General features: G+C 42.0%; 1 protein-coding gene across 3 annotated transcripts in view; it reads left to right on the plus strand.

Moving 5' to 3' along the window:
• Positions 1-19,938, plus strand: part of LOC125396218 (uncharacterized) — a 157,275-nt gene that overhangs the window by 51,644 nt on the left and 85,693 nt on the right. The window contains exon 3 of one of the 3 annotated variants that reach the window (XM_087896491.1): positions 326-563. The exons of the other annotated variants lie outside the window; for them this stretch is intronic. The gene's annotated coding sequence lies outside the window, so the exon portion shown is untranslated. Of the gene's footprint in view, positions 1-325; positions 564-19,938 lie in introns of those variants that run through there. 3 annotated transcript variants of the gene reach the window in all.

The raw sequence follows: 19,938 nt of genomic DNA on the forward strand, positions 1-19,938 counted from the left end.
AATTTAGCACATTCTGTCTTGCTATAGGCCAAATCAGTTTTATTATTAACCAGTAACAGCAATACTTATTTACAGCATACAGAAGGATTATCCCACAGCATTAATCTCTTATCAAATGTACAATTGCAAATGTTTTTGCTCAGTCATAAGATTAGTTTTATTGTGTTGCGCATTTCATTTGCCATATGAAGTATTTGGTCCCATTGTCAAGGTCAGCATCCTGAAGCTTTCCTGTTGTGTGTTTTTTTTTAAAATAAATATGTTCATTTCAGGTCTTTGATAAACTTTGAGTTTGATTTTTGGATCCACTTTTCTTATTTTGCAGGTGGATATTCGATTTTATCATCACAATTTGTTAAAAGACTACTGATTCCTCATTGAATGAAGAATGTCTCACTCTGGTCCCCATTTCACATGATGTTCTTCCTGTGTTCTTTGTTTATTTATTTTTTGTCATTGTGATTACAATGATAATTTAGATTAAGTACATAACCTACTCCATCATAGCTTTATCTTAATTATGTCTGAAAAAATCTATTTCTAAATAAGGCAACATCTGGTGATTTGGGCATTTGTAACTTCTTTACTCCCAACAACGAGTCTGATCTCATGTCTACTGTCTTGGGTGTCTATACCCTGTCCTCACCCAACCTCCAATTCCAGGACACAAACGATAGCATTCTCTTGTAATAGAAACAGGGAAAATACTTCTCATAGTTTTCTACAATGACTTTGTAGGAAAACAAGGCACAGATCACGTTCAGAAAAATTTAAGAACAAATTTTTAAAATGACCAGTTTTTTTAAGTTTGGAAATATCTATTGTTTCTATAGATTTCAACTGAAGTACATACCTGTTATAAACATCCAAGCAATTTAGAAATATGGGCAGAAAATAAATCAGATATGTCTGCAGATATGACAGGAGAAGGGAAAGAAAGGAATATGTTGTTGACGTAGATTAGGTTATTGGAACTAACTTTCTTATAAAAAAAATGAGAACTCAAGACCACATGTAAAATATATAAAAAACTAGAATCTGCCAAGGTGCAAGACATTGCCTGTCCAGAATACAGGGGGAAATGAAGCCCAGGAGCTAAGAGCAGAAAACAGCAGTGTTTGATAGCATATGCTGTAAGCAGATGTTTTCATTGGGACCATGGTCATCTCTGTTCTGGCAACCACTTTCCAAATAACCACTCAAAGACTTATTATTAATTATAAATGCTTGGCCATTAGTTCAGGCTTATTACTTACTGGCTCTTGCATGTTAAGTTCACCCATTTCTATTAATCTGTGTTCCGCCTGAGGATTGTGCCTTTTACCTTTCCTTCATGTTCTGCTTCCTTTCTGTCTGTCTGGTGACAACGCTGCCTCTTCCCTTCTTCCCAGTGTCCTTAGGCTGGTTCTCCTGCCTAACTTTATCCTATCTAGCTATTGGCCAGTCAGCTTCTTTATTAAACCAATCACAGTGACAGTGTAAAGGAGTATTTCACAACCTGCTGATTTGGTTTTGATTGCCTCAGGATTTGACAGGAAGAAAAATTCTCATGGTCTTTCTGTGAAAGGGAGACTTCCCCATATAAAGATAGGATTGAGTGCTGGAGACCTGTGGTGACTTAAATAGAAATGACTCCCTTAGGCACATAGATTTGAGTGCTTAGGGATTGACATTGGAGGTGTGGCCTTGTTGGAGTAGGTGTATTCTTGATAGGGTAGATAGGCCTTGTTGGAGGAAATGTGTCCCTGGGGGTGGGCTTTAGAGTTTCAAAAGCCCAAACCATTTCTAGTGTTCTGGCTTTTCCTGCTTTCTGTGAATCTGGACATAAAACTCTTATTTCCTTCTCCAGAAACATGGCTGTCTGCATGTCACCATGCTTTCTACCATAGTGAAATGGACTGAACTGCTGAAAATTTAAGTAAACCCCAATTAAATGCTTTCCTTTATAAGAGCTGTCATAGCTATGGTGTCTGTTCACAGCAGTAGAACATTGACTAAGACAGAAGTTGGTATCAGGAGTGGGGCATTGCTGTGACAGGCCTGACCATGCTTTTGCTTAGAGGAATATGTAACACTTCGGAAATTTGTGTTAGAAAAGTGATTGGACACTTTAAGAGGGTCTTAATGGCTCATCCTAGTAGGAACATAGAAAACAGTGGTGCTGAGGGTGATTTGAACTTTCGGGACCCTGTTCAAGATACTTCAAAGGGGAAAATATTGTTATGTGGTCTAGAGACCATTCTTGTAATATTTTGTTAAAGAATGTGGCTGCTTCCTCCCCCTATATGAAAAAATGTGCATGAGGTTAAATTGAAGAGTTTTGGATTAATGGCATTGGCAGAGAAGATTTCAGGACTTTGTTGTATGGTTATTATTGGTGACTCTTAGGAAGCTCTATAATGAAAAGTAGGGAGCAGAGCAAGAAAATATACAAAATGTACAGTTTGAGGAGAAAAGGAGCACCAGGAAGGGTAATGGAACTAATTGTAGTAGAAGGGGCAAGCTGCATCCCGCCACCTGGCTAGTTTAACTCCTGAAATAACCACACAGAAACTGTATTTAAACACTGCCTGGCCCATTATATCTAGCCTCTTCTTGACCAACTCTCACATCCTGATCTAACCCATTTCTACCAATCTGTGTAACACCACGAGGTCGTGGCTTACCGGGAAAGATTCTAGCCAGCGTCAGTCTCAGGCAGGAGCTTCATGACATCTGCCACACTACCCTTCTTTCCAGCATCCTGTTCTGTCTACTCCACCTTTCTAAGTGCTGCCCTATCAAAAGGCCAAGGCAGTTTCTTTATTAAACCAATGAAAGCAACACATAGACAGAAGAACCTCCTACACCAATTAAATCTTATGCGCCAGGAGATAAACATATTAAAGCAAAGCCTGGGGATAAGTGGAATAAAGGAAGTGGAAGCCTCAGGGCAAGACCCCACCAAGCTAAGCTTCCAAACTGTGAAAAGGAATTTAGGAATGCTTAAGCAGTGAAAAAAAAACCACTGAAAAAAGAAAGTTGGCACAGACGTAACTGAACAAGGGGGCCAAGTTCTTGGCTCATCAAGCAGCAGAACTTGGCAACTTCAGCTATGTGACTCTAGCTTTAGAGTCAAGGATACAAGAAGGGGTTGTGGAATTTCTGTCCACAGATATGATAAGGAAAACTGCTGATCCCAGGTATGTGTCAGGGGTGCACTGAGGGCTCCCTAAATACTTTTGTGTGAAATTGTAACAGTGAAGCCTGGATTTTATTGGGGGTTTCAAAATGGTGGAGATGTCAGAGTGGTAGGATACCTGCCAAGGAGAGTTGCAAACCGTGTGTGAAACTGGTCCAAGAGAGACGTGTATTGCAGTCAACAAAGCTGTAAGGAATTGGAGATCTAAAGAGCGCTTTGGTATCAGACATGGATAGAGAGAATTTTGAGTTTGCCCTTCTGTTTTTCAGTCTTGCTTTGGTTCAATATTTCCTCACTATGCTCCCTTTCTTCCCTTTTTGAATGGAAATATTTATTCTGTGCCATTATATGTTGGAAATATGTGATTTGCTTTTTCATTTTAATTTTACATGTGCTTACAGTTAATGAGATTGCCATGAATTTCAGAACAGACTTAAACAGTGTTAAGGTTATAATAGACTATGGGGAATTTTGAAGGTAAACTGAATGCATTTTTGCATTATGATATGGCTACAAGTCTATGGAGGTCAGGGAGTGTAATTTGATGGTTTGAATAAGAATGATCTCAATAAGTTCATAGATTCAAATGCTTAGGGAGTGGCATTAGGAGGTGAGGCTTTGTTGGAGTAGGTGTGGCCTCGTTGAAGGAAGTATATTACTTGGATTGGGCTTTAGGGTTTCAAAAGCCCAAGCCATTCCCAGTGTTCAGGCTCTTTCTGCTTTGTGAATCTGGACATAGAACTCTCAGCTCCTTCTCCAGAAACATGTCTGTCTGTATGCCATCATCCTTCTTGCCATGGTGATAATGGACTAAACCTCTGAAACTGTAAGAAAGCCCCACTTAAGTGCTGCCATGGTCATGGTGTCCCTTCACAGTCATCGAACACTGACTAAGATAAGACCCACAAGGGAAGAGTCATTCAGCAATAAACTCTTACCAGACTTCTGTATAAAAAAAAAACATTCTGAAGTGGAGAAGAGGTCCTGTGGCAGGGAGGGCAGGAAGAGCAATAAGCTTCAACTCCTCCTCAGATCTACAGCACATCCCAAACTTACCAACAGCTTAGAGTTGATTTATATATATTATCTTGAAGAGAGGTATTCATTGTATATGTCATTCTATCTACTTGGAAAGATGAGATCCACTGAGCCCTGGCATTTGAGGTCAGCCTGACCAAACACAGTGGGCCCCTAGTTCTTAAAAACAAAAGCCAACCAACCAACCAACCAAACAAACAAACAAACAAGCAAACAAATCCAACAACAAAAACACCAAACCAGTAATTTTGGTGGTTTCTTATAAAGTTAATACTGTATATATCATTTGACACAGCAATTCTATCTCTAGGAGAAACAGAAGTCTCATTCATCATCATCAATGCCTAGACAAATCAAATATTCATGGACTGGTGAATGAATGCCTAAATTTTTTATGTTTATATCATGAATAACTTCTCAGGAGTAAGAAGAACAAATATTGATGCATATAATAACTTGGCTAAATCTCAAAAAATATGCCAAGTATACATAAGTGAACACCAAGAGCACAAGTTGCATAACTGTATTTTTTGCAATTATAGATCATTCTAAAATCATCCATGACGTCAGAAGCAGTCTAGGGTTGTTGGTGGCTGAAGGTTGAGGAACAAACACAAGAGAGATTTCTAAGAGAAAAAATGTTGTCTATGTGACAGTGGAGGTGGTTCCATAGTTGTGAGCATTTGTCACAAGTCACTGATCTATATAATGAAAACACACATTTCATGGTGTATGATGTACAACTCAATGCCATTCTTTTATGAATGCCACAGACTCTGGAGCCACTAGGGACATGACTTTGTTTTAGGTCTCAAAATGTCTTCACACATTATTTTCATGGATAACTCTTAGCACATTCTTTTTAAAAGTCAGACTAAACAATATATACTGACTGCTGGGAGAAGGAGACAGGATGGTTGCTGCTCAGGGTTTTGAGACCAGCCTGGATAACAGAGTGAAATACTGTTCACAAATGAACAAATGAACAAAATCATGTGTACAGTGTGTGATGGCTATTCTTGCTTGTCAACTTGAATACGTTTAATCCAGATCTTTGAGATAGGGAAACACACCTTCAATCCAGACTTTTCAAGATGTAAAAAGACAGATCTTAAATCTAGATCTTGAGGCAAGAAGACATACCTTTAATTCAGATATGTTTTGTTTTGTTTTGTTTTTCAAGACAGGATTTCTCTGTGTTGCTTTGGAGCCTTTCCTGGAACTTGCTCTGTAGACCAGGCTGGCATTGAACTCTCAGAGATCCTCCTGCCTCTGTCTCCCAAGTGTTGGGATTAAAGGCATACACCACCACCACCTGGCTTTAATCCATATCTAATCTGGGTCATTCCTTCTACTGACAGCCTATATAAGGACATAGAAGAAGGAGGCTTTTATTCTTTGCCTGCCTGCTCTAATCTTACTAGCAAGTCCTTTCCTTCACTGGCATTAGGGCCTTCTTAATGATTCCAGTGAATACTGCAGGCCAACTAAGATATCTAACCTTGTGGACTGCACAACTACTGGATGATTGGACTTTCCATTCCACAGCCAGTCATTGTTGAATTAACTAGCCTGTAAGTCAATCATCTATCTACATCTATCTATCTATCTATCTATCTATCTATCTATCTATCTATCTATCTATCCATCTATCTATCCATCTCTTTCTGTCTACCTACCTATCTCATTTCATCTATTGTTATATATACATATAAATGTATATGTATATATTACACACATATATTAGAGAGAAAGAGAGAGAGAGAGATTCATTTTATAAGCTCTGATCAACTCGAAAGAACCCTGACTAATACAGTGTGCTGTTGGCAGAAGACAGAAACAAATGGGCAAATGGGCTGGTGAAACATTTAAGTGGAAAAATGATCAGGTGTTAATCATACAATAATTGTAGGCACAGGTTTTTAAAGAAGATTTATGAATGTAGAAAGTGAAATCCAACAAAAGTGACCAAGTAAACATTTTAGAAAGCACCAAATAAATAGAACAAGAAACGTCAAGCCTGTTTGTGGTGCACAGATATACACACTGGCAAATCACCCATACACACAACATTTTTTAACTGATTAATAAAAAGACTATTGATTAGCAGTGAAATGACAGAGAGAATGTGCCGGATTATGTAAACAGGAGGGGGAATTGCAGGGATAACAAGAACTGAGAGAACAAGGGAACTCCGGCTAGAAGTAGACCAGAGGCTATCAGATAACATAGAACAGCTCATCTCCCGGGAGGCTGAGGCACAGATGCTCTGCAAACCAGGCCAGACTGTTCTTTTGGAGCATAAAAAGCAAAAGAAAAGAGCAAGGGATGAGAGCTACAACATAGCGTATTATGTGCGATTGTCCTCTGAGCCAAACAACTTTCATGTTGGGGAGTTCAGCTGCATCCTTTACAAAATGATTATCCCGTGTGGACTTGTTAACTGTTAACGCCCAATCTTGGAGAATGTAGAGGGTCATTAGACCCTTACCTGAGCATCTGGCCTCTCTCTCCTACCGGTTGTATGCAACTCTACCTTATTTGCAGGTGCCTTAGGGAGAGACTAGGGTTTATTGGGGGTAGGGGGCAACAGGTGACTACAAGAGGAAGGTAGCATCTATACCACTGCATGGAAGCCCTCACTCCTGTTTGGTAAGGGCTTTCCAGGTGTGCTACGGGTGTGTGTATGTGTGTGGGGGGAGGGTGGAATCTACACCTTTGTACCTAACACTTCCCCTGTGGTCTGTAAGGAAGTCCAATAAACTCATTGGTTCTTCAGAGTGAACTTCATTGGTATTGTGCCCTGGATTGTCACTGAAACCTTAGGAGATGAGGTAGATACTGATTGCATTTCCCCTTGTGAAGGAGATTTAGCAAAACAGGCAGGGTCAGAGCAGGGCCAAGAGAGCCTTGGGCATTAAGCACCGATGGACTAGATACTGAAAGAAAGAGAGCTGAGTGGAGATATAGGCTTTGAAAACTAGCTGGCCTGGTTGTTGGCTTTCACATGGATTCTCCTGTGTTCCTTCCCTGCATGCCCCTGAGAGGTTTTCTGTACTGGGCAATCCTTTTCTTCTATCTAAGTCTTCCTTTGGGTACTTGGATTGCAGGTTTTTCCCAGGTCCAGTGACTTTGCTTCACCCGAAGCATCTAGATCTGGTCACACCTTTTCAGATTATTTCAGGGCTCTAGCTGTCCCTGCTGCCCTTGCCCTGTGCAGCTCTTGCCATTGTCCTCTGTGCTGCTTGGAGTCCATGTGAGAATACTTCAGTTCTACCAGATTTTTTGGCTTGCAGAATGCTATGTAGACATAATTCGTTCTCTTCCACAGTCTCGTTGTGCTTTGTTTATCGGGTTCCAGCATATAATCACATCCCACGTGGTCTGAGTTTCCCAAGAATGAGCTACACAGATGGTCACAGACTCCTGAGCTTCAATGAAGAGTCCTTTTGAAATGATGTCTTGAGCCCGTTTTGTCATTTGCCAGTGCTGAACACCAAGTGCCAAGGAGGGAGCGGGGATTTTGTGGCTTCTCTTTTCTGCAATTGCTGCTGCTGCCCTGGGTGTGGCCTTTCCCCCAGATGTTTGGAGGATATATTCCTTTTCTAATAGCCATTTTTCAGCTTTCCCCCAAATTATCCCCTGAAGACTCTAATGACCTTGTCTGGGTGTCAGCACCATGTCTTCTTACAAACCCGGACTGCCTTTCTTTGGAGGAATTTATCATGTTATTCATGGGGGGATTTAGAGCATAATAAGGTAGGTCAAAGGGTCATTGACTAGATGGCTCTGTACATGTCCGACCATGAAAAGTCTGTTTCATGCTTACCTTGGAACACAATTTAAACACCTTGTAATTTAAAGAGTTTATGTTTAGGTGTGTCCAGGCCTTAGGTGGTTTTAAATGTTTAAAATGGAAATAATGGAAAGTATCAGTCACATTTGACACAGGCAAACACACACACACACACACACACACACACACACACACTCTCAAGGGTTGCACTCGCACACACACACACACTCTCTCTCTCTCTCTCTCTCTCTCTCTCTCTCTCTCTCTCTCAAGGGTTGCACTCGAAAGTAAAAGTAAGGATAAGAACACTTCAATTCCTATATTTTCAGTAGTCAAAATGCCACAAGGCTGCAGGGAATGTGGAGAGCACACTCAGAAGGAACTACATATTATTCACGTGTGCTTGGATCACCTAAGGATGCTGCTAATTTTTTTCCCAAAAGGATTTAGAATGAAGCAAAGTTTGCATTAAATAATTAATTTCTTCTTTAGCTTGCCCTGGTTTTATAGGAGAGACAATTTTCATCTATTGTGAAATGGAGTAGGTTTCCACTCTGTGAAGTAGACTTTGGGCTTTTCTTGCCGAGACTGATCTCCCGTATTTCCCACGGTCACCATGGCAAAGCCCTCCTCACTTCAGCAGCCTGGGCAGTCCCTCATCTCTGCATCTCACTTGGCGCTTGCACAGACCAGTGTCAACTTTCTGATCTGTGGTGAACACAATGATTCTCTTCTATCACTATTGCTGTGGTCAAATGTACACAATAAAAGTTAGACAATGTGGAGTGCGTAGTTCAGTTGCATTGAACAGATTTACTGTGGTGGGTACTACTGCTGTCCCTATGACATTGACTCTTTTAGTCTAGGAACAGGAAGGGCCTTCTGAATATTTGTCTTTCTTCATTATGCAGTGTTTTGCACTTTTAAGTGTGACAGTCTTTCACTTCTTTGGTTAATGCTCAGCTCTTTTATTCTTTGAATGCTGTATAAATGGAGTTGTTGTCTTGATTTCCTTCTCAGATTGTTCATTGTTAATGGTCAGAAATGCAGCAGATTTTGCTGTGTTGCTTTTTGTTGTTGTTCAGCTGTCACTTGGCTGAATTCATTCATTAACTCTTTGAGTTATTTTAGTGGAACTTTTACATCTAGTGTGTGTGTGTGTGTGTGTGTGTGTGTTTGTCTGTGTACATTTGCACACACACATGTGCTTTTTGGCATTCATAAACTGTGGCGTGCATGTGGACCTCAGAAGGCAGCTTGAAGCAGTCAGTTTTCTTCTACTATGTGAATCCTGGGCATCAAACTTATGTTGTCAGGCTTGACACCTTCATCCAATGAGCTGGGTTTGTGTGTGTGTGTGTGTGTGTGTGTGTGTGTGTGTGTGTGTGTATAATCTTTAGGATTTTATAATCATTCATTAAAATATACATGTAACATTTATAAAAATGATTATATAAAAACCATAGTGATACCCTCAATACAATTTTAAGTCAGAGATCCCAGAAGCTATATATATTTTTTAAATCTATGAAATAATTTAAAATTTTAAGAATAAACTAAATACACATGGGGGAGAAAGAGGAAGACACACAGAGAGAAAAAGAGAGGAAGAGAGACACAGAGAGAGGGAAAGAGAGAGAAAGAGAGGGGTGCGTTATATTCATGGATTGACTTTATGAGGAAATCTTAAACCAGCTATGGAAGCTGCCGATGCAGAGTACCAGGTGCCAAAGGGAGAATTTTTGCCACCTTGGCTGCTTCTGCTATAAATTAGTCACTTAAAAATAAATGTAGATATCAAAACATATGAAACTCAATTTGAAACAAGGTCATAACCTTTCAGAGCCTGTAGGCCCATATTCCTATATGGTGTGGCAGCCAGGCTCTGAAGCCACAGGCCCCACCTGAAGTGGTCACGTAGCCCTGCAGACAGGCTGTCACTGTCCCAACAAAAGGTCAGGATGTTGTTACTCCTTTCTTTGTAATTTGGAGATGCTGATTCAAGTCTACGTGACAGCTAGCATACACAGCAGACAGGAAGATGCGGACATGACAAAACGCCATTCACCTGGTTACCTAGGAGACAGGTCTGGTGTATTTTCCCGCTCAGTTTATGTGTTGGTATAAAAGCTGTTTGGAGAATAAACGAGAGGAATTCTTCAGGTTGTGAGCTCAGAACTTCATGAGGGATCACTGAGAATCTCCCTCCCAATTAAGCCATGTGAGTCGTGTCTTTATTTCCGTCTCCTCCACACCGGTCAAGAGAGAGAGTTTATGTTGGGGTCTGGTCTAGAGAAATAATTTATGGTCCGAGCTAGAAACGGGCCCCGACAAGAGCCATCCCAGGAAAGAGAGCAAAGCAACAGCTGCTGTGAGCTCTAGAGTATGTGATGGTGAACCAAGGGTAGATGACGGTCAAAGAATCTGGAGTGACTGCCTCAAACGTGTGGCCCAGAGCAAGGCACTTAGGACAGGTGCGATGTGACAGAAGGTTCTGGAGTATTCTGTAGTTAAAATTCACATTTTTATCAAGAAGGCCTACATGGATGTGCTGTTGTGGGGTGGTATTTTTAACATCTCTGGGCACGGTTGAACATCTGGATATGGAGGGCCATTGACTGAGGGTCTGTGAAAATCTTTACTTACACAATAACCAAATATGTGACCAGGGACCCTATGTCTTAATGGCAAGTGGAATAGAGCAGAAGATGTGCAAATCTAGTGTATGGGCAATTAATCGCCCTTTAGGGTGGTCCAGAGATTCCAAAGGCATGAGAGACGTTGAAGACCCTAAAGTAAAAGAGTAGGGGGTGAGGGTAGGGAATTAGAGAGAGCTCCTGCGATATTGCAATTTGGATAGATTATAGGGCAATGGTCCAGTTTTTTATGAGAGTTTTAATGAGAATACCTTCCTCCTCATAGGTTCATATATTTGAATGCTTGTTTCCCAAGTGAACTGGTGAGAAAAAGTAGGAGATGTGACCTTGTTAAAGGGGCTGTGTCCTGGTTAGAAGAGGTATGTTGCTTGGAGCAGTATTTGAGGTTTCAAAAGCCCACACTAGGTCCAGTCTCTCTCTCTCTCTCTCTCTCTCTCTCTCTCTCTCTCTCTCTCTCTCTCTCTCTCTCTCTCTGTCTCTCTCCTGCTGTCAAGGGCCATGTCTGGGTCCCTGGTATTTCCCCAGTCAGGGTCTGTGTTGACATCCGTGACCCATGTTCCCACCAAAGACCACATAGATGCTCAGAATCTGGGCCATCACCAGTGACCATGTTGGTATCTGAGGGCTCCCACCATGGGTCCATGCTGATCTGACTAGCCTGCACTGCCACCCAGTGCTGTGTTGACATCTGGCCCCAGCTCCAGCTGAGGACCATGTCTGGGTCTATGGCTCTACTGCAACCAGGGTCTATGTTGATGTCTGCTGCTCCTGTTACCACAGAAGACCATGTTGGTGTCCAAGGGCCATGCTACTGCTATGTCCAGACCTATATATCCAGGGCTTTGAATTGTCCCACCCCAACAACTACCCCATCTATGACATGCCAGAGTGTGTGAAGTGATTGGCCAGTGGAACCATAGCCTCAGGATTTCCATGACTTGGGGCAACAGCAGGATATCTGAGGGGAGGTGAGATGAGGGTCCAGGATTGATGCTGTACCAGAAGCCAGAGTCCTTGAACCAGACTAACAACTCATTGCAGCGAACATTTGCAAGTAAAGCTGAGTGGACAAATGGTCCGCTGCATGACTCAGCAGCTCCCAACGCCACTAAGACAAATGGAGAGGTGTCAGAGAGGCAGAGACAGATGACGGAGCAAAGTGGGATGTTTCGTTTGTTTTGTTTTCAATTAATATTTTTTAAAAATTTCTTTTGGGGAGATGCTATGAGGATGAGGGGTAGAAATGGAGGGACTGGAAAATGAGTAGTTTGGGGTGCAGGGTATGAAATTCCCAAAGAGTTAATTTAGAAAAAGAGCTAAGAAAAGAGAGTTGCCTTGATTATAATGTCTCTTCATGACAATAGAACAGTAAGTAACTAAGACACCAGATTTTCTGTTTATTTTGATTTTGTATTTTAAAAGCTTGGATTTGATCTCCCAAGCAACATTCTTTCTGTCTCTCTGTCAGACCAACAGAGAGAGCTCTGTCACCCGCTCCCTCTGAACCTAGGATTGCAGATTATCAAACCTGCTTTTAGGGATGGCAGGGAATCAGGATTTGGGGTCCAGGACACAGGTGCTCAACCATTGCCTTCCTGACAAACCCTGCCAGTTTGTCAGGACTGTCTAAGTGTCAAATTCTCTCCTCTACTTCAAAAACCTCCTATTTCCAATATATTGCTGACTACAATCATAATTTTGGCACCTCCTCCTCCACCACTCCCTTCTCAGTGTTGTGAGTGGATCCCAGGGACTGTCCTATGCTAGACAAGAACCCTGCCACTGAGCTACACCACGACCCTGCCTATCATTTTACTGCATGTATCTGTCTGTCTGTCTACACATCTATTGCACGTGTGTGTGTGTGTGTGTGTGTGTGTGTGTGTGTGTGTGTGTGTTTGCCCGAGCTTACACATGCACGTGGAGGTCAGAGCACAACATTCCAGAGTCGGTTCTGTCCTACTACCTTTGAGTACTAAGATCACACTCAGATCACCGGACTGGGCAGCAAATATACTTACCCACTGGACCAGCCCACCAGCCCGGATGGTCGTCTTAAGTGTCCTGGCCTCACCACTTATTTGGACATTCAGTAGGCACACTGAGAGATATTTTGTTGGAAAGTAATTGTTCATCTGAGAAGGGAATAATATGGGGCCAATGGGCAGCAGTTTTTGATTAGTATGCCGAGGCCTCAAAACAGAATCCTAATTCAAAAATCACTGCACTAACTTTGGCTGAAGGTAATGATCAATTTGACAAATGTCAGCAACCAAAAACCAGATAGGAAAAACCCCTAGGAAATCAATCTCCACTGCCTTCTATATCCAGTTCTTTCTCCCTCAGATCCTTGTTCATTCCCTTCCCCATCTTCATCTGGTCCACACTTTTTACCTTTTCTAGATTATCTATCCACTGCATTTTAAAGCCTCACATGCCAGGATGCAGGCAATTCTAAAATTTAAATGTTGGGTCTGGTTGAGCTCATTGCTCAGTGGAAGAGTGCTTGTCTATCATATGGCTGTTAAGTTTGATTCCCCACAAAAGTGAAACCCTGGGGCCTCAGCTGAGTTAAAAGCTATAATTCACTTGCCCACATAAAATGACTAGTACATAGTCATGGATGAATTTAGAATTATTTGGAGGCATAGGATCCAAGCATACATGTGTTGAACACATGTTGGTTGGAATCTCAGGTGTTAAGTCCTGATGATAGAGGTTGCCCTAGTTAGGGTTACTATTGCTATGATGAAACACCATGACCAAAAGTAAGTTGGGGAGGAAAAGATTTATTTGGCTTATTTTTTTTTTTTAATATCCATAGTCCATCATGAGAGGAAGCCAGGACAAGAACTCAAACGGCAGAAACCTGGAGGCAGGAGATGATGCAAAGGGCATGGATTACTTCTCATGGGTTGCTCAGCCTTTTTTTTTGTATAACCCAGGACCGAGAGATGGCACTGTAGAGCCCAGGGATGGCACTGTTCCTGATGGGTTGGGCCCTCTCCCACCAGTCACTATTAAGAAAGTGCCTCACAGGTTTGCCTGCAGCGTGGTCCACTGGTGGCATTTTCTCAGTTGGGGTTGTCTCCTCGCAGATTACTTTAGCTTGTGTCAAGTTGACATAAAATTAGCCAGGATGGAGGCCAAAAGGACAGACACAGAAAGAAGCCCAGAGTATCCATCTCTCCTTGGCAAACCCAAGAATCAATCAATTTGATGAGAAAAACAAACAAACAAGCCAGCAAACAAGATGAGAGAAGATGTTTGATGAGAACTAGCGATTCCTCTGGACAATGAAGTAGATTAAAGAAGGGGCTGGCCTAGCTGAAGCCATTACATCTCAGTTCCGCTATGGAGTTGAGCTTGACTTTGAGACCTAATTTGAAAACAGAAAGTAGAACAGGAGCAAGCCCTGTTAACTCAACTCTAAACATGGCAGAGGTACAGCATGTTGAAAGAGCTTTAGAACAAAAATAAGACCAGATCCAAAGTAAACTGTGGAATTGCAGATCAAACCACTAGAGGCCAATCCACAGGCCATACCAATGGATGAAGACACTTGTAGATATCTTAAACTGGAAAAGAGACTGCCCCCCCCTCAAGCGTGAAAACATACATGCTTGCAATGAGGCAAGAATAACAAAATAAAAATGAAGACAAGTGAGCAGAAAATACTAAGTTCCTTTCTGACAAATTCATGCATGTCTACCATGTGCATTGCTACTGTTCACCCCATCACCCTCTTTGTATTCCTTTTCTCCTTCATTTAGCCCCCATCTTTGCCATACGTAGTCTCCTTTCTGCATTCATGTCTCTTTTGCTTTGTGAAACAAGGTCTTACTTACACTGTACTCTATGATGGGTTGAAACCTACTGTGTAGCCCAGGTTAGCCTTGAGCTTACAATAATTCTCTTGCCTCGGTCTCCAAGTGTTGGATTATAGATGTAAGCCACTATACCAAGAAATGTGTGTTTGTGTGTGTGTGGGTGAGAGAGAGAGAGAGAGAGAGAGAGAGAGGGAGACAGAGAGAGACAGAGAGGAGAGAGAGAGAGAGAGAGAGAGAGAGAGAGAGAGAGAGAGAATGGCTTATAACATTTAAAACCTGCCGTGTGTTAGGAAAGACATGTGATGTGTTTCTTCATCTGGCTTAATTTTGCTTAGCATGGAGTTCTCCAGTTCCATCCATTTTCCTGCACAGGACATATTTTTGTTATTCTTTAGGGCTGAATAGAACCCCATTTTTATATGTGTACATTTTCTTCAATCATTTATCTGTCAATGAGCACACAGGCTGTGTATAGTGCTACGGTGTATGCAGAAGCAGTACCCGTGGATGCTATCTTCGGCTCCTTCAGCTGTGTACAGTTGCTCATTTGTTCTTGAGGAACTTCTGAGCTGTTCCCATAGTGGCTGCACTAATTTATATTTGTACCCACAAGTTCTTTATCTCTCCCCCTTCTCTACCTTTCTGTCATATTCCACACACTCTCCATCTCAGAGCAGGGCCAGTTAAAGCATTCAGGTTCACTTCTTAGAACCATATGGCCCAAAAGGAGACATCTGATTCAGGCCAGCTTCAGCCAAAGCCTTTGCTCTATGGGATCTGATTGGGCCTGCCCCTGCCTAGGGTTCATGGCTTAAAGGAACATTCCCCAGCAGCTTTGCAGTGCACTCGGAATCATGGAAGTCTTTAGCACAATGACCCACAAAGGGACACTGTGCAAAGAGGGAGTAATGTTAGAGCCACAGTCCTAAATGGGATGTCATCATCAAGCTCCTCCCCTCAGGGATCTATGTGGAGAAAGTGGAAAGACTGTAAAATCCAGAGGTGATGATGAATGGCTCCAAGGAAGCAGTAACTTCCAGAGCCAACAGGACTGATGCACACATGACCTCATAGAAACTGTGGCAGCATGAATAAAACCTGCACAGGTTCAAGCCACACACAGATGAGATCATGTGATGTTATCACCTATGCCTGTTTATTTATTTATTCATGTATTTATGTTTGTGTTTGTTGTGTTTGTGTATGTGGTGTGCATCTTCCTCAGTCATTTTCCACCTAGGTTTTTTGTTGTTGTTGTTGTTTTTTTGTTTGTTTGTTTGTTTGTTTCTTTTTTTTTTGAGACAAGGTTTCTTTGTAGCTTTTGGAACCTGTCCTCAGTTCCAGGTTCCAAAGTTTGAGACTAGGCTGGCCTCAAACTCACAGAGATTCGCCTGCCTCTGCCACCCGAGTGCTGGGATTAAAGGTGTGCATCATCACTGCCCGACCTCCACCTAGCTTTTGAGAGAAGGTCTCTCACAGAACCAGATTCAGCTACAGTAGCTTTCTGGTGAAACCCAGAGACCTGCCAGACTCACACCACTGTGTCCAGCTTTTGGATGGGTTCTCAGGACTTGAACTTGGGCCTTCACGCTTGCACAGCAAGTTCTTTATCAACCGAGGCATCTTCCCATCCTTTGTGTTCTTAGTGATAACGTGCATTTGAGAAATAGAGGAGCTTGAGCTGGTTATGCAGCTCATTGTAGAGTATGTGTTGAGCATGCATGAGGCCCTAAGTTCAATCCTCAGCAAACACACACATATAGAACATGTATACTTATATATTTACATATAAATAAGCAATTTATGTCCTAAGTATCAGTATCAAAATCTGCCACAGAGTTTTATTTCTTTTAAAGTACTTTTTACATTTCATTATGCATATGTCTGTGTGCACGTGTGGAGGTTAGAGGCAAAATCACAGCAGTCAGTTCTCTCCTTCCGCCATATGGATGCTGAAGATCAAATTCAGAATGCCAGGCCCGGGGACAAGTATCTTCACCCACTGAGCCATCTCACTGGTTATGCTGTGCAGCTTTACACAGGAAACTTTTTTAAATGGGGGAAAAAAGTACACGACTTCTGGGTTGGGAGTTGGTGATTTGTTTTTAGCAGGGCCGATCCTTGTTTCAATCTACTGAAAGCCAATACTTAACAGGAGTTTAGATCGTGTGTTTGAGTACACGCATGTGCGGGTGCCTGTGCATGGGTGTGCTTGTGTTTATATATGTGCATGCATGTGTCTAGGCAAGTGTGTGTGTGTATATGTGAGTGTCCATGCATTTGTGTGTGCATGGCTATGCTTATGGGTACGTGTATGTGTATGTGTAATTATATTCTTATCTTTCTTAGTCTGTATGGATTTTGATTTAAAACATATAGATGTTCTTCAACTCATGACAGGCTTGGATCCTGGTATGTATTGTTTAAATCCAGAGCAAACAGAATATTTTCAACCCACCAGGCATAAAGTTCAGATTTCCCGCACCTGAAGTGTGGATGTAGTTGGGCAAAGTCCCCTAGTTCAAAGCCTGTGTAGTAACAAAATTTCATGTAACTCACGGAGCACAAAACCAAGACAGCTGTTTGGTGCAGTTTGCGGCACCATAAAGCTGGGAAAAAAGCTGGTGAACTAAGGTAAGTGCGGAGCTGTCTGGGCCCCTCCCCGTAGTGGCTTGTTCTCTTTACGTTATTTGAGAAACTTACCCCTGAAGACTGTCTCTGAGTGTTACGTTGTTCACAAGCTAACTGTAAAATGAATGGCGGGCTGTGTCCTGCCACCTGGCTCCAGGCTAGCTTTATCTGAAATAATTACATGAAAACTGTATTCCTTTAAACATTGCTTGGCCCATTAGTTTCAGCCTCTTATTGGCTAACTCTCACATCTTGATTAACCCATTTCTAATAGTCTGTGTAGCACCACGAGGCGGTGGCTTACCAGGAGGATTCTAACCAGCGGCTGTCTCGGAGAGGAGAGTCATGGCGACTACCTCACTTCCCTTCTTCCCAGCATTCTGTTCTGTCTACTCCACCAACCTATGTTCTGACCTATCAGGCCAAGCAGTTTCTTTATTAATTACCCAATGAAAGCAACAGAAAGACATAAGCCTCTCCTACATCAGCTAATAATGGTTTTTATATCCGTGAGTGTAAGCATCCACTCTGCATCCTGGTTCCTAAAGTCCCAAATGTTTACTATTTAACCCGCCAAGAAAAGTCTATGCCAACTGGCTGCACAAGAGAAGGTGGCTAACACAGCAATGCCTTTTGAGGGGATGGGTGAGGCAAAGTGAAAACTCTGTCTGTAAAAAGAGTAGGTAAATCTAATCCCAGCACTCGGGAGGCAGAAGCAGGTAGATCCTCTGTAAATTCGAGGCTAGCTTGGTCTACAGAGTGAGTTCCAAGATAGCCAGGATTACATGGAGAAATTCTGTCTCAGGAAAAAAAAAAAACCCAAGTAAACTTTGTCCCTATGATACAATAGTATTTTTGTTTATATGTGTCTTTGATAATATGATGAGGCTGGGTTTATCTTGTGGGTGTGATTCAAAGTCATGATGTCTGAGATTGTTCCATTTAGTAAGCAAAGAAAAACAAAACAAAGCAAAACACAGATAAAGACATATCAAATAAAAACACAATATGATTGTATTCCCCCCTCCTCTAGGGGTTGGGGGGAAACTCTGATTTGGATTACTGTAATGGGTATTCCATGTCCGTAATCCCGGAGCCACAGGGACCATTTCAACCAGTCGAGATCCCAAAGCTTGTGTGCTTCGCATCCATATGCTGCTCTGTGTTTTGATTTTAGGAAAGTTCCCATACAGCTCCGAGGCTCTGTCCTGGGTAAGGTAAACAGTGGTGCTTTGCTAGCTGTGGAAGAGATAAAATGTCTATCCATTTAACTAGTGCTTGGAAACCAAACAAGTCCCATCACTTCAATGTCGTGCCCAGAGCCAAGAGAAATAGATGATCATCAGGCTTTACAAAGGGAGTTCACAGTAGTCTCTGATATGATGGAATAATATCTTTGAAAGTTTCAAAACACAGATAAGATGAACTCATTTGTATTTCTTGGGACTTACTCTTTTGAAACAATAAGTCCTAGCCGCTGGTATGCAGTCAATACTGCCACCTGCTGGCTGCACTGAAGAAGGCTGTTTCGTCAACGTCGCAGAAATGTGATAAACCGGAGTCACTTGGCAGGACCGTGTAAACTGTCGTGCCAAAATTTAAACTCTTTTATTTTCTTTGACAATATTGCCTTATGTTAGACTGTTGTTTTCACACTTGTGAGTGTGTGTTTACAGCACACATCCACGGAACGTTTCTGTCGTGCTTATGTTCAAGCTTACCGGATATGAAGCTTTGCGGGGCTACTGTTGTCATTTTTTTCTCCATTCTCCCTCTTTTACACCCTGGCCCCCTCTCCTGTCTCTTTTAAAGAAACAAAGTCCAGCCTGGCTTTGTGGCCTTGGGCGGATGTGATCATCCAGTGTATCTGGAATTGTAGACATTCACTGCTGTCTGACTGTTGATTTAAAAGAATACACACTCAGTAGAAACACATGAAGGAAAAGAGGCTAAACATACTAGTCAACAAAACTGTCATGGCGGCAGGGGTCACTAAATGTTTGATAGAGGGGATTGAAGTGTGTGAGGGCTGTGGTTTCTGATGCCTTTGAGTAAGCTCTTCATGGACACAGAGCGTTATCTTAATATTCTTAATAGTGGCTTAATCATAAGGGCCCTGAGCTTTTTATTTGTCTGTACTCTTTACGGGCATTTTCTTCTCGCAAATGTGTTTGAACCACACTTGACTCAGAGGAGCCAGCTGAACCGAGTGTTTTTCCTTCTCTTTCTGGAGCATGGCTGCACTTCCCATTTGCTCTAGTCTTTGAACAGAGTGCTCATGAGCAATGGAAGCTGCCCGGGAAAATATATGCAAGCAGCATCCCCGCAACTGCAACAGTTGCAAGGGACCTTTAAAGCCTTTCACAAGCAGTGTGGACTTTCGGGTTAGTTCAGAAGTAGATCGCTTATCTAGCATCCAAGAAGCTCTTGATTTTGTCTTCAGAATCATCCACCCATATACACACACCAAAGAAACTCAGACCCGAAAACAGACACCAACAGTGGCGTTGGGAGAACTGATTCAGAGAATTCCGAATGTGTGTGTGAGCTACATACGTAGATTTCCTTATGAACAATAACTCAGGTAGGTTTCCCAGTATACATAACTTGAAGTACAGCCTATGTCCTTTACTCATAGACAGAAGTTCAGCAGTTCAAGTTTTAAAAATGAAACAATTCCCATTCGAGCAATGATTATAAACCCTAAAAGCAATAGAGCATTCAAAACCGTATTATAGGTTCAGACTTCTAAATAACTTTTATAATATTGAATGCTGAATGCCAACAACTGTAAATGTGGTCAGA

The sequence above is a fragment of the Myodes glareolus genome, chromosome 14 (assembly GCF_982192425.1).
Source record: "Myodes glareolus chromosome 14, mMyoGla1.1, whole genome shotgun sequence".
Classification (NCBI taxonomy): domain Eukaryota; kingdom Metazoa; phylum Chordata; class Mammalia; order Rodentia; family Cricetidae; genus Myodes; species Myodes glareolus.